The sequence below is a fragment of the Myotis yumanensis genome, unplaced genomic scaffold (assembly GCF_028538775.1).
Source record: "Myotis yumanensis isolate MYYU_CA2020_CCGP unplaced genomic scaffold, mMyoYum1.0.hap1 SCAF_9, whole genome shotgun sequence".
Classification (NCBI taxonomy): Eukaryota; Metazoa; Chordata; class Mammalia; order Chiroptera; family Vespertilionidae; genus Myotis; species Myotis yumanensis.
The window spans coordinates 67,598,205-67,613,400 of record NW_027223760.1 but is presented as its reverse complement, the minus strand read 5'-3'; the positions used below and the strand labels follow the sequence as shown (position 1 = coordinate 67,613,400).

The window sequence follows — 15,196 nt, the reverse complement described above, 5'->3', positions numbered from 1 at the left end:
CTTTACAAAACAATAAATGACAGGTACAGACTGTGGTTTCAGATCCTAAGAGACTGGTAGGTTCAATTTTATCTCCGAAGGCTCTAAGTATCCTGTTTCGATTAAAAAAAAAAAAAAAAAGTGCTTCCTCTAAGAGGTATCCACTGAGGATGTGGCTTTATGAGGCCACTTTCACTTTCTCTGCCTAAGTGCTTGCTTTTCAGGGTGTGAGGAAAAGCTGCATGGAAATTTTATTGTACTTCATCTGGTAACAGTGCCTTATTTTAGGGGGGGAACCTGACAAGTAGTTAAGTATATAGCTACTGTACATAAGCTGAAAGTTCCTGATACAAATGTCAAAATCGGTAACATATAGATAAGTGACTTAATGAAGTGACTTATGTCAATCTGTTTATTTGGAAAAGACAGTGCTTTCCTCAGCTCAGCCTATAATTTATTCCACCCTCTCAATTAAGTGAACACATTCATAATTGAGCATGACACCAATGTTTGCTAGAATGCCAAGAGACACAGAAGAAGACTCTTGTTTGGGAAAAAAAAAAATTATATAGAGACATTTGTGAAGCACATAAATTCAAGAGGGAAATATGAAAATGTTGTGTTTTAGTAATGCTGTTAGTATTTGTGACATTTCTCTCTGCTTTTATCATTGTGTTTATAGGAGTATTCTAGGCTAAAAGGGAGAGTGATGGTACAGGTGCAATTTCTACAGTCGGCTCAGGTTCAGAGCTGGTTCCATTTCCAGTGAAATCCCACAGTACTTGGTTTGAGCCAATCTGAACCTGAATTCAAACAATGTCTATTTCTAGCAGATCAATCATTCCTGCCCTTATGATTGGGTTAACAATGAAAGAGCAAAGCTACGTTAAACATGGTGCCTGCCTTTTTGGTCTTTACATTTTCAACCGAGAATTTTTATTTTTGAATGAATTTTCAGCTTACAAATTATAGCACAACATCAGGTTAGAAGACTAAGGAAGATAATAAATAGAGAATTATGGAAATGATCCCAGCCACACTTAAAAATGTTTATTGTGAGCATGTAAATAAGACTGCTTTAACTCAAAACTCTGATAGAAATTGAGGTTTCTGATGACCATAGAAATAGAATAACAGCATTTTTTTAAAAAAATTCCCCTCTTCTTAATACAACAAGGCACTACCAAGGCATTTCAAGGTTTATTGAGAGGTAGAAGCAGTCTGTGGTGTGATAGATCTTACATACTTTAGTCAACATAATTAATTGATAATAAAACATTATATTCATGATATTTTATATTTTGTACTTTTATACTAGATTTTTTATTTTTCTTTAAAGACAGGAAACCATTTCAAGTATTTTGATGCACAATAGAAATTGTCTTTTAAAAATATAATAGTTGAATGAAGGGGAAAAATAATCAGTATTATAGTAATGTGTTAAATAGTTTGTAATAGAACAAGAGCACACACATAAGAGATTAATAATGCCGTTGTTCTAGAACCTTGACTATTTTTCATGTTCAAGAAAAATTTCCACAACCATAGTAGGCAAACTGAGTTTTGTGTACTCAGCTAGGAAACCTAGATAAGTTGTAATTGTATCACTTGTACTGATTAGCACAGTTGTACATACCTACATTTCTTATAATATATAGCATGATTAACTTACCAGTTTGAGCTACACTCAGTTTTTACACCAAAAAAACAATTTCCATGGTCTGCCTCCCGGGCAATGTTTGGCCCACTGCTTAGATCTTAAGGACACATCAACCTATGTATCAAGATAATTTATCACAATTTTCATGTTTTTATTTGTAAGAATTCTCTTTATAAATCATTACAGGTTATAAGTATCTTGGGCTGACGTATAGGGTCTTGTTACTCAAACGTAGCCATTGTATCAGCAGTATTCATATCACCAAGAAACTTGTCAGAAATGGAGAATCTCAACTACCACCTCAGACTTGCTGAATCATGATTTCATTTAACAAGATCCTCATATGATTGGTATCCATATTTGAATTTGAGCAAAAATACTCAAGGTTTTTAATCTTAGTATGCTGGAAGCTTTAAAAGTCCTAGGTTGTGTGGAAAGAAAAATAAATTCCAAAAAATTATAGATTATATTCAACTTTACTTTTTCATATCTTGAGTTTTCTTTTAGAATAAATATGTTACAATTGGCTATTGAGTGAGCCATTTAATTTTTTTAAATATACTTTTGTTTATTTCAGAGAGGAAGGGAGAGGGAGAGAGAGATAGAAACATCAATGATGAGAGAGAATCATTGATTGGCTGCCTCTTGCACACCCCACACTGGGGATTGAGCCCACACCCTGGCATGTGCCCTGATTGGGAATCAAACCATGACCTCCTGTTCATAGGTTGACCCTCAACCACTGAACCACGCCAGACAGGCTGAGTGAATCATTTTAAACAAATATGCATAGTCCAGAACTAGGTGGAAATAAGAAATTTTATTTGCATAATACTCTGAAAATATAAAAGAAAATACAAAAATCTATCAAGTGACTATTAGTGATATATTTTTCTGGTTAATTTCTTTATCATTTAAAATCATAATTTCAATAATATTCAATATGTCACTGAATAACATGTAAAAATCTTTAAGTATTAGGGTGGTTGAGCATGCTATTCACTTTCTTTGCATGACCTGAAATGATTTCAAAGTAAAAAAACCCCTATAATAGTGTAAAACATACACAGGACCTGGTTCTATTTTGACAAATGACCAATTGTATTGCTAGGTTTCCTCCCTTTGTGTATTGAGTCCGCTACAAAGATTTGTTGAATGAATGAAATGAATTGAGGCTAAAGTAGAGACAAAGACTGTTCTCTCTAGAATAGACTGTAACAGAAAAATACAGGATGTCCCAAAAAGTGTATACACACTTTAACAGCTGATTCTATTACATCTTGGAAATGAAATGTATTTTAATAAACACTGCCTTTATAATTATTCAAAGTGTGCATACATTTTTTCAGGGGGGAACACCCTGTATATAGAGCAATATACAAAAGGAAGATACAACGTGTTTTTGTTTGACTGTATATGGAACAAGAAAGGCAATTTTTATTTTAAAATAAAAATTATATTATCAAAAAGAAAGGATACTCCTTTTTGCTGATCAGCACACTCTCTTCCTGGGGCAAATATTTGTGGGAAGCAATATTATAATCAGAAAGCTATTGTGAGCTACCGACGTTAGATGGATGACTCTAATGGCTGCTGCTATCAAGCCTGAAAAACTAATACATAGCTTTTTACCATAAGAATATACTAAACCCACAGAATAGATATGTGATTTTCTGGGTTCAGAGCAAATTAAAAAAATAACAATTTATTGATTTTTAGAGACAGAGGAAGGAAGAGAGAGAGAGAAAAAAGACAAGAGAGAGATTTGCTGTTGCACTTATTTATGCTTTCATTGGTTGACTCTGTATGCACCCTGACTGGGGATCGAACCCACAACCTTGGTGTAGAGGGTGTACGCTCCAACCAACTGAGCTACCTGGCCAGGGCCAGAGCAAATTTTTATCTGGTCAGTACAAGAGACATATTATTGCTATTTGCCATTCTGACTCTTCCTTTTCTTCTTTTCTTTCTTTTGGAGAAATGCTTGAAATGGAAGAAGGACTGACTGAGGGAGGGTCAACTCAATTAGGAGCCAACTGCTCTAAAGTGTTTGTGTGCCTTTTCACAGCCACTTCAAAGACTGGCAGATCACTAAAAATTGAACAGAAAATAAATGAAAACAAAATGAGTTAGATTCTAACCATTATTAGAAAGCTAATTCTAAAATTTACACGGGGCCTTATTTTCATGAACCTTTAAAAATGTCAGTCTTTTTACTTGAAGCACTTATTTTCATGTGTTGAAAAGTAGCCCATTTGGTACAACATTAAAATACAATGAAAACATCCCATTCTGTTTCTGTTTAGAAGGTCCACTTCCCCATTCCAGCCACGTTAACTGTGGCCCACCTTGTTCCTTTGCTTTATACTTGTCTCCCTCTCCCCCAGTCTTCAATGCTCAGCCTGCACACAACCCAGCTCATTGTTCACAGAGAAAAGTGACTACAGCAAAATTCCCTCACACTCCCAGCAGCAAATCTATTTATTTTCTCTGCACTCCTACTTGTTCAAAGGAATGAACTGTCCTATCAAATCTATTCTTACATGCACTGGATTGCATCCCCTCTTGCCTTTTCAAGGAGTTCATTTCCTCAGTCATGCCTCCTCTCTCCTACCTCCTCAATCTCCTCCTCTCTTCATCATCAGTCTCTTCCTCTCTACTGGAATAATTCTGTCAGCATATGGATATTCTCTACTACAGTATTTCATTTTTAAATCCTTTCCCTAGTTACTGTCCTATTTTTCTGCTCCTCTTCCTAGCAAATGTTCTTTATTACTTGCTTTATTTACTCTTTCCAATTTCACTTCTCCAATTCATGCATCAAATGACACCTATTTGACTTCATTTTCTTTTCCACCGACTGTCCTTTCCAAGATTACCAACTACCTCAGAGTTGCCAATTCCAATAGGAATTTTCTGTTTAATCAACTTGGCCTCTTGACAGTGTTCAACACATTGGCGATGCTGATCTTCTGGAAATCTTCCCACCTGGATTCCTTGACCTAACTAATAGTTTTGGGCTTTTCCTCCTACTTCGCTATCTCCTCAAACTCATCTTTGATTTTGTTCATTCTGCAACTTCTGTCCCAAGGTTTGTTTGTCTCCCCCTCTTTATTATCCACAACTTCCTAGGTTATCTTTTCTTTTTTAAATATATTTTATTGATTTTTTATTGATTTTGAGAGGATAGGAGAGGGATAGAGAGTTAGAAACATCGATGAGAGAGAAACATCGATCAACTGCCTCCTGTACATCTCCTCCTGGGGATGTGCCCACAACCATGGTACATGCCCTTGACCGGAATCGAACCTGGGACCTTTCAGTCCACAGGCCAACGCTCTATCCACTGAGCCAAACCGGTTAGGGCCTAGGTTATCTTTTCTCTCTGATAGCTTTAGGTACCATTCCTGTGCTCTCACATCCCAAATCTGTTTCTCTATATCAGACCTATTTCCTGTCTGAATTCTAACTCTTGAATTCAAACTCATATTCATTCACCTGCCTATCTGAGTAGAAATGTTCAAAAGATAGCTGATGATTCTTTCCACTAACCCACTTCTCTCCCTATTTTCCTATCTCATGCAATGGCTCTATCTGTTACGCAAAAAAGCAAGACAAACAAATGAAAAAAAAAACACAAACAAACTAAAAAACAACCAAAAACCATACTCAATTTTTTAGGGATGATGGTTCCACTCCATAATCCCTAACATCCAACTGATTACCAAGTCTTGTGGTCTAGTTTTAAAATATTTCTTGAATTTATCTAAAAGATGATCAGTATTTTACTGTGAGGAATATTACATATATTCTTTATTACTGAACATGTAGATGGTTTCTAAAGTTTCTCTTTTACATGAAATGCTAGGGGAAACACATTAAGGGATATTTTTATTCGCAAAGGATAGGTATAAAGGCAATTCTAGGCTGAATTTTAAAAGAATTAGAGAAGGTCTAAGGAAATTTTTAGAAAATAATTAAAGTAATAAGAATAATGGAAAGCAAAAGCAATAGTGGATTATTGTGTGTAAAGTAATTGGATGGAGAGTCAGTCACAGTAGTGGAAAGTTGAGTTTTCAATGACAATGGGAGCAGTGACAAACATAAGTGGCTAAAAATCAGGGACATCGCCATGTCTAAAGACAATTGGTCCAAATAATCGGATCCAACTTCCACACATAATGTTGTAAAGGAACAATGTTTACAGGAAAATAAACAAGAGATTTGATGTTACCTACTTCCTGTTTATTAAGAGAGAAAGTAAATAACATTAGATTATAAAGATTATATCAACTAAATTTTTAAAAAATATTATATTTAAGGCAGTTCTAATTTTCTGAAAAAAATATGTTATATGATGATTTCACTTCTCTGAGAACACTTTATAATTTTATAAATGAAATTCTGCTATTTAAAAAAGAATACAAGGTCGAGGGTATAAGGGCTCAAAGTTCTGGCCTGTATCTGTCATTTTTGCCTGTCTCTGAGAAGATGCCCTGAGTACACCGTCAGAAGACTAAGAGCCTATATGGACAGGTAATCAGGCCCAGCCCTCCTGAGGAAATGTGTGTCATCTCTGTTCTGATATTTATCCATCTAGGCCAGCCCCAGGCATTTGCAAGGGAATGTGAGATGAAATTGTTCCTGGAACAGTTCAAGGAGGCCTTTACCCTCTGTGCTACAACCTGTTAGATCTGCTCCAGGTGACCAGGACTATAACAATGTTGTCTCCAGAAAATTCACAATACACCCAAGATTAGGTGAAATGAACAGAGTAAGACTACCTGGCTTTCCCAAGTGTTTTGGGTACATTATATGCTCAGTGTTTCAGTATTGGGTGAATTACACATTCCAGTGTTCTCAGGCCACTGTTAAGTTTCTAGACAGCCAAAGAATCAAGTTTAATATGGAGGAAATTACAAATACAGAAGAGGAAACATTTTATGGTATCATATAAAAATACAACATAAATACCATATATAGTATTGCTAGGAAAAAAGCCTTTAAAAATTTAAATCAGTTGTGCTACTTTACAAATAAAATTGTATGACTTTCTTAGTTAAGAGCAATCCAGTTGAGTCTTTTCCCTTTGCTTGTTTATTTCATCACCACGGGTTTTGCCTCCTTTGTTCCACATTAAAGTTTTATTGCAATTTCAAACAATTTAAGTGGGTAATCAGTAGATCTAACCATTGTTAAATTTCTAACAGTTACACCATTTATACATGTATGTTGGAAATTCAGTTAGAAGCCACTCCTCCCTACATCATTTCTGCAGAAGCATATAAGCAGCTCTAGAAGTTCTGTGTCTCTGGCTCTGCCAGTTCCTGGCTATTTTACTGAGGGTATGTCAATTAATCTCTCTGGAAGTCAATTTCCTCATATGTGATATGGGAACAATAAATCTTATACTACCTACGTCACAGGGTTGTCGTGAGAATCACATTAACTAAACCATAAATACATTTTGAAAACAAGAAGATATTTCTGAAAACTTAGAAAAATTTTAATGGTAAAACCAATAACAAGCCCTCATTATGTAAATATTTTTTTTTATTAGCAGTAGAAATCAACTCAACATAGTTTGGTGGGGGTGGGGGGGAGGTGAAGACAGGATTGCATTATAGAATATAAACCAGAAGCCTATCAGGGTGCCAGAAAAGGCTACAACCAGTAATTCTCCTCTATTTCTTCCATTTGTTCTCTGTCTGAAGCATTTAAAAAAATATCTAGAGATCAATTTCTTCTGCTTCTTAAATGAAAATGTGGCTACCCCATGGATCTAGAGCATATATTTTACAGATCCAGCCACCTAAAAACACTGATCTCTCTTTCATTTCCAACTACTAATCCACAGGGAATCTGGTTATGTTGAATTATGTGCCTCCCCATAGTCCTGTATTGTGATGAATGATCAAGGATAAGATCAACAAAAAGGCTGTTTGGTGAATACTGCTATTCTCAATAGATTGAAAAGAGATACCATTTTTTTCTTCCCAAGAAAAGGGATTGTTGAATATAAAATCCCTTATATATCCATTACTCTCCTTAACTTTCCAAAGCACTTTCACACATGACTATAATTTAAAAAATAAAGTATTATCTTAACAGGTAGAAACAGAATGTCTCTGAGGGATGGAACTGCTGTAACTGAGGGGGAAAACACCTTGACAAGCTGTTTGAAAGAGAAGTGAGATCTTGAGGCTGTGGGGGCCACAAACAAGAGAGTGCTTAAGGGTGCTCTGATTCAGGATATGAAAGGCATTGGGTTTTGCTCCTAAGAGGACTGGAGAGGAAAAGGAAATAAAGGAGACTGGAAGGCAGAGACCAAGAAATGCTGTGCATCATAGCGGCATGGAGCAAAGAACTTGTAAACATCTCCCTGATGGTAGGATACTCCCAGAGCCTTCTCCCACTTGGAGAAACACAAAAAACTTTAAGAAGAAAAATAAAATAACCAGTGTGTGATTTTTAGGTGTTTCTGAGTAATTTGGGTTATAAGTCCACTCTGTGGCCAGAGAGAGAGAGAGAAAGAGGGAGGGAGAGAGAGAGAGAGAGAGAGAGAGAGAGAGAGAGTATTGAGTATGTCTGGACTGATTTAGTACAGAACAAAGGAATTGTGTATGAAAGCAGTAGCAGAGGCAGAGCATACACCACCCAGGATCGCAAGGGCAGGGAGGCAGCAGCTGACTCAGTTATAAATGCACTATTTCCTGTGAGTTGCCCAACAGCTCGTCATGTAATTAAAACAGATATGATTACCATTTGACAGATGAGGAAAGTGAAGACAATCATCTACCCAAGGTCTTACAGCAAATTAGTCTCCGAGCAGAACGAAAGCCTGTATGTCTCCTCCCTCCTGGGCTCATGTTACTGCATTGACTTTACTTTATTTCCTTCAACTGTTAATAACAGAACAGTGGTAGCATAGCTTGTGGCAAGAATCAAAACATTTCTATTAATAAAACGCCTTTACTGAAACCATTAAGATTACCTTTTATTCATGTATGCATTCATTTGATATAGAGAGGGGTGGGCAAAAGTACGCTTACAGTTGTTCATGTGGAAAAATAATAAATAATAATACAAGAATAAACTCTGGCCCTAACCGGTTTGGCTTGGTGGATAGAGCGAAGGCCTGCGGACTGAAGGGTCCCGGGTTCAATTCCAGTCAAGGGCATGTACCTTGGTTGTGGGCACATCCTAGTAGGAAGTGTGCAGGAGGCAGCTGATCGATGTTTCTCTCTCATCCAAGTTTCTAACTCTCTATCCCTCTCCCTTCCTCTCTGTAAAAAAAAAAACAATAAAATATATATTTTTTAAAAAAGAATAAACTCTGTGTTTTGCATATTCACAACTGTAAACCCACTTTTGCCCACCTTTGTAGTAGTTGAGTTCCTACATTCTGACCAACGGTATGATAGGTAACAGCCCTTTGCTCATGAGTAAGAATCGTTTTGTCAAAGTAAGTCTTAAAATTGTGAGAGGAAAAGACTAAATTGTAATGGAGGACCATGCAGTTCACAGTGTTCTTGATTTTTTTCCTGTACCCTTTGAAATTGCAATGTCACACAAGTCTGATCTGGTTTCAGCAGTGGAACTGAGTAGTTAAGAATCTAGAACTAACCCCATCAACCCTCAGACACAGGTGGGAATGTAATGCGGCAGCCTCTTTTGCAAATAGCTTGGCAGTTCCTCAAAAAGTTACACATAGCCCTAACAGGTTTGGCTCAGTGGATAGAGCGTCAGCCTGCAGACTCAAGGGTCCCAGGTTCGATTCCGGTCAAGGGCATGTACCTTGGTTGAGGGCACATCCCCAGTAGGGAGTGTGCAGGAGGCAGTTGATTGATGTTTCTCTCTCATCGATGTTTCTAACTCTCTATCCCTCTCCCTTCCTCTCTGTAAAAAAAATCAATAAAATATATATATTTTTTAAAAAGTTACACATAGAGTTACCATTGGACCCAGCAATTGTATTCCTAGGTGTATGCCCCACCCAAGATAAATAAAAACAGGTATTTATACAAATACTTGCATATGAATGTTCAGATCAGAACTATTCACATAGTCCCAAAGTGGAAACAATCGAAATGTCCACCAACTGATGAATGGAAAGACGCGGTTTGGCATACACATACAATGGGATATGTTATTTGGCTATTTAAAAAGTACTGATAGAGGCTACAACATGGATGAAACTTGAAAACATAAGGTTAAGTTAAAGAAGGCAGACACAAAAGGCCATACATTGTATTTTCCCATTTATACGAAATGTCTAGAAAAAGCAAGTCCATAAAGACAGAAAGTCGATTAGGAGTCACCAAAGGCTGGGGTGAGTGGGGAAATGGGAATGACTGCTCAGGGTATGAGGTTTCTTTTTTAGAGTGATAAAGATGTCTAGGAATTGGTGGTAATGGTTGTACAATCTTGCAAATGTATTAAAAAGCATTGAGTTGTACACTTTAAAATGGTGAATTTTACACATGAATTATATCCCTATTTAAAAAAACCTACCCACATTACACTGATACTTGTGTATAAATTCAGGACAATGAAATCACTATCAAAATGAACACTGACCACATTGCAACCACAGTTCTTCCATTGCTGCATTTTCCCTTTCAGTGTTTTCCTGGGCTATCCAAAACGTCCTTGAGTCAGCCACTTTAGGATACAAAGGAGTCTCAAAAATCTTATTGAAGCTGGACTGTTCAGCTACTTTTCTCAGGGTAAACTTTTTGTTGTTGCTGAAAAAGCAATTGTTAACGGCTCAACTTGGTCGTATAGATCAATTGCCCATCTCTGCTTTGAGAAATGTTAGAAGATAAGGGCAAAGCTTTGATAATTATTTTAAATTTTACTTTTCCAGGACCAAGAAATGCTTGGAAAGTGTCCTGCCAATCGAAGCACTCTTTCTCATCCAGGAGTTCTCACAGACCTGTTTAGAAAGAGACAGGAGTACTTTGTGAATCAAAGCACCCCTCTGCCAGTACCTATGCATCCCCACATCCCAGTCAATCGTGATAAAAGGATGAGAATGAACTTGTGGCTGAAGCGTGAGGGTTAAGCAGCCCCTCTCAGTGAGCACATATTAAAAATTGGTGGGCCAACATGCTCAGACCTGATGGTAAAAACAGTGTGCCTGCCTTAGGCGGGCCTGCAGCCCATTTACCCACCCTGGTGCAGCAAATGGTAGAGAGAAGCTGCAGAGGCCCTGCCTGCAGCTGCCTATCCCACCGAGATTAGAAGCAGGATATGTGAGGAGATCATGGACCCGGGAGCCTGCCTTGAAGAGGAAATCAATGTACTGGAACCCATTTCGTGTCTGGGTCTCTGGCCTATGAATTATTTAATGTATCTCTCTGTGTCTTAGGGGGGAGAGTACCAATAAGCTTGGAATAAGGGGACAGGGACAGGCCAGGCACGAGGAAAAGTGACCAAAGATTTTCTGCCAGTGCATACATTTTGTCCCAGTCACTTTCCTCACAGGACGTTAAGGATCTGATCTGTAGCATTTGACTCTCCATTTTGTGTGCTGCTGTGGTTGGGTATATGGAAAATCCAGATCATTTCATGTCTTAAAGGTCCTCATATGTGACGTTTTTCCCATTTGCTAACCTTGAACTCTTACAAAGAGTTCTTAAGAACTTCATATAAAGCATATGTTGCCCCTTTTAGCCCCTAATCCATACATAGCCTGATAAAGTCTTGATAGTCAACACATGCTTGCTAAACTCATTACTATCATGATTTCAAATACTATTGCCAATAACTGTAATTAACACAGGAAAGCACTCAGTGCTCCTCCGAGTCCCTCTGGCCTGGCTGCCACCCCAGTCCTGGATCAATCAATCCTGCTGTTGCAGATCCTGCTGAGCTGAACAAGAGACACAAATGTCAGTTTCACAGCCTCAACAGAGAGCTACAGTGAAAGAAAACCAGCTGAGCCAGCAGGAAGCACACACTGAGGGGGAGGTGTCAATATAGCTATTTTTTAATCCAATGTAGTAAAAGAAAAAAAACAACAACACATAGACACTAAATAACGCCAGGTAGTTCTTTCCTTGAGAAGCTAGCCTACACTTGAGGCTTGGCCCCAGGTCTGCTTGGTCGTTTATTCCAACAGCATTTTTGAAATTTGGGTAGTCTAACAAAAACGGGAGAGGAAACGAAAAGTATGACCTCATTCTCCGGCTTATTCTCCAAAAGAAAAGTAGGAAGGTTGAGAACCATGAAAAGACAAGGCAGACAGAAGTCACAAAAATATATTATGAGCACACGATATGCCAGGCACTGGGTTATGCATAATGTTATTTAATTATCACAACCCTTCTACTGATATATCCAGTTTTCAGGAAGAAACGGAAGCTTGCACATTCCAATTTAGAATAAATTTTGATTACCATAGCATGACCTGCAAGCTCTATGGGATCTAGCTCCTGACTACTTGCAGCCCTCATCTCTCTCATCTCCTACTGTTACTGGAGAAAATGCAGGGTCCTCTTCCCCACTGGGTACTGCTAGGAGTGGAGTTCTTACTATATCCTGAAAAAGGAATTTTCTGAGACTCGCAGGGGAGAACCAGTGATTTTTATTTGTGTGGAATTAAATCCCTGTGTTTGTAAAGACTCATTTCCCTTAGGCCAGTCACAGATGTGTGACTGGGGTTTCCGTAAAGTTAGAAGCAAAGCCAGTATCCAGAAATTCCTTTCCATGCAGGAGACAGGTCCAGTACAGCATCGGGGGAGTTGCAGCCCATTAGTCCAAGGACACTTGAGAGCAAATGGTTTATACGTCTCCCCCCTAACCAGAGATTACTTGCCTTTAATCACCCTGGTCAGGGAGATAGAGAACATAGACCCAATGAATGCTCTTTTGTGCCAGCTCACCCCAAGGGTGAATGAAGTCAGGGGAACAAATAACAAAAACCTGATTAGAGCCAGACAGACCCAAGATAAAAGTGACAGTAACACAGACCAAAGCATAATCCCAAACTCCCTTATGCACTTATTATGATTCATTAGCATATTGAAAACATACTTGGAAAGCTGATAAATATTCTGCTGGACCCCCCCCCCCCCCCCCCCCCTTAAGAGTCTTACCTGCAGAAGAGAAATAAAACCCTCAAGACAAAGACTTGGTATGGGCTTCATCTAGAGTACATCCATGTCCCTTCTCAGGCCTGAACTTTTTACTTCCTTTCTCCCAAACTCTAAGGGTCCCAGGAGATTTGCAACGAGGGGAGCACAGTGTTATATTCCTCAATGCTCTCTGGCCTCATCCACAATGACTTTAAAAACTACCTGCTTCGCCCTAGCTGGTTTGGCTCAGAGGATAGAGCGTCGGCCTGTGGACTGAAGAGTCCCAGGTTCAGTTCTGGGCAAGGGCACATGCGGGGGGTTGCGGGCTTGATCCCCTGTTTGGTGGGGGGGGGGGGGGGGGGGAGGTGCAGGAGGCAGCTGATCAATGATTCTCTCTCATCATTGATGTTTCTATCTCTCTATTCCTCTTTCTTCTTCTCTGAAATAAATAAAAATATATATTAAAAGCAAAACAAACAAACAAACAAAAAGTGTTCTCCAAATGCTTCTGAGAGTCCATCAACATGCCATCACATTCACAGGTGCTCACAAACCAGTCCGTTGGTTGAAGTCACTAATATCCTCTATGTTTTTCTTCTTTTTTTCCAGTTCCCTGTTGTCATGGACACAGTCCATGAAGCTACTTGAAGGAGCCTATTGCCAATGGTTCAATGCCCATCAGGATGATACAGACGTCCATACCCAAAGTTCTGTCTCTGGATGCGTTCAGTCCATCAGTGCTTTGGTGCCTGAGTGGTGGTACGTTCTATGCAGAGAAGATGGCCTCTACATTCCCTCTGTCCCACTCAAAGAGTGCTGCCCACTCAGAGTGCTGCTTGTCTTATAAAATCTCTCAGTAATAATTCCATGTATTTGGGGTTTTCAATCTTTTTCCAGAATCTCACAAAATGGTTCTGGTTTGGGCCCTCATATCTCTAAACATAGAATGGTACAGATGCCATGTGAGGCCCTCTAGTCTCCTAATTATTCATAGCCTCTCCCCGAACCAAACCCTCTCCTTCTTATTTAGAAAGCAAAAACCTCATTGTAGACCATGGAGAGGTGTCCATATTCCTGCCACATCTGCCTCCAACTTATCCGGCCCAATATACACCCTATCCTTCTGATATTGTATGTGTGTATGTGTGTGTGTGTGTGCGCGCGTGGTTCCTCCTGATTGCCACACTAATCCATCACACACTAAGATAACACACCTCAGATACACTCTCCTTTTCCACTTGTGCTTATTTGCTTTGTTTGTCTGATGAAGGATGAGTAGGGATACATTTGAAGGCCAGATGAATTTTAATCTCAGTTCTGACACTAATCGTATGGACTTCCGAATGATATAGAATCCCAAGGTTGAAAGAGATTCTAAAAGTTCATCTATCTCTGCATTTTTCCTCCAATATGTGATCATCCAGTCTAGATTTTTATATCTGAGCCAAGAATGAATGCATTTCTGAGATTCCCCATTCTCTTTGGGGGGAGTTGCACATCATTTTTCCTCACAGAGGTAAAATTTGTTTGCACTAGGTTTCTTCCAACACTTCTGAATCTACCACCTTGAATCCAGACAGGAACTATATATTCCCCCTGATTTATGATTTATCTTCAGTCACTTGGAAATAGCTGTCATGTCACCCTGTATCTTCTCTTATTCCTCTATTAAATAACCCCATATGTTCAGTTATTCCTTTTGACACTGGATTTACTTTAAGACTTAGATACTCTCAGCTGAATGTGCCCCAATTTATCTTTTAACATAGGTCCCTAACTCTCTGACTGGTTGTTACTGGACAGGGGTTGGGTCCAGGTGATTTTGAGAGTACATTTATTAACGCTGGGGACAGTGAGACAAAAGAAGGACTTTTTGGGTAGAAGAAGCAACAGGAGAGAGCCTGGGTGATGCTCCCTAGAAACATTATAGGAAAAAAGTGAGCCAAGGTGGGACTGTTGTCAGCTCACTGGAAAGTAACAGTCACAGTGAAAGAAGTGAGCTAAGGTGGGGCTGCTGTTAGCTCGCCGGAAAATCAGAGAAAAAAGACGCCTTGGAAACAGGACCAGAGGGTAAGCCCGGGAGGAGCTGTTCCTGCCCACTGCTCCCCTGGCTGTAAGTCTCCTGGGGACTCTTCGAGTTTAGGAGGAAGTAAAAAGTTCACATCTGAGAAGGGGTATGGGTATGCTCTAAAGCAAATCCATAGTGATATCCTTTGTCTTGAGGGTTTTATCTCTCTTCTGGGGGTGAAAATCTTAGGAAAGGTTTTCAGCAGAACATTCATCAGCTTTTATAGGCATACATTTTAAATATGCTGATGCATCAAAATGAGCACATAGGAGAGTTTGGGATTACTGTGTTACTGTTTTACTTTTATCTTGGGGCTGTCTGGCTCTAATCAGGTTTTTGTTATTTGTTCCCCTAACAAAAGGATGAATGGCCCTAACCGGTTTGGCTCAGTGGATAGAGCGTCGGCCT

The 15,196-nt window shown here is 38.9% G+C and overlaps 1 long non-coding RNA gene across 1 annotated transcript in view; it reads left to right on the top strand.

Annotated features, from left to right (window-relative positions):
* Positions 1-14,167, top strand: part of LOC139016477 (uncharacterized) — a 125,958-nt gene extending 111,791 nt beyond the window's left edge. Inside the window, exon 4 of the long non-coding RNA XR_011472682.1 lies at positions 13,330-14,167. This is a non-coding gene — a long non-coding RNA (uncharacterized lncRNA). The remainder of the gene's footprint in view (positions 1-13,329) is intronic.
* Positions 14,168-15,196: the final 1,029 nt, after the last annotated feature.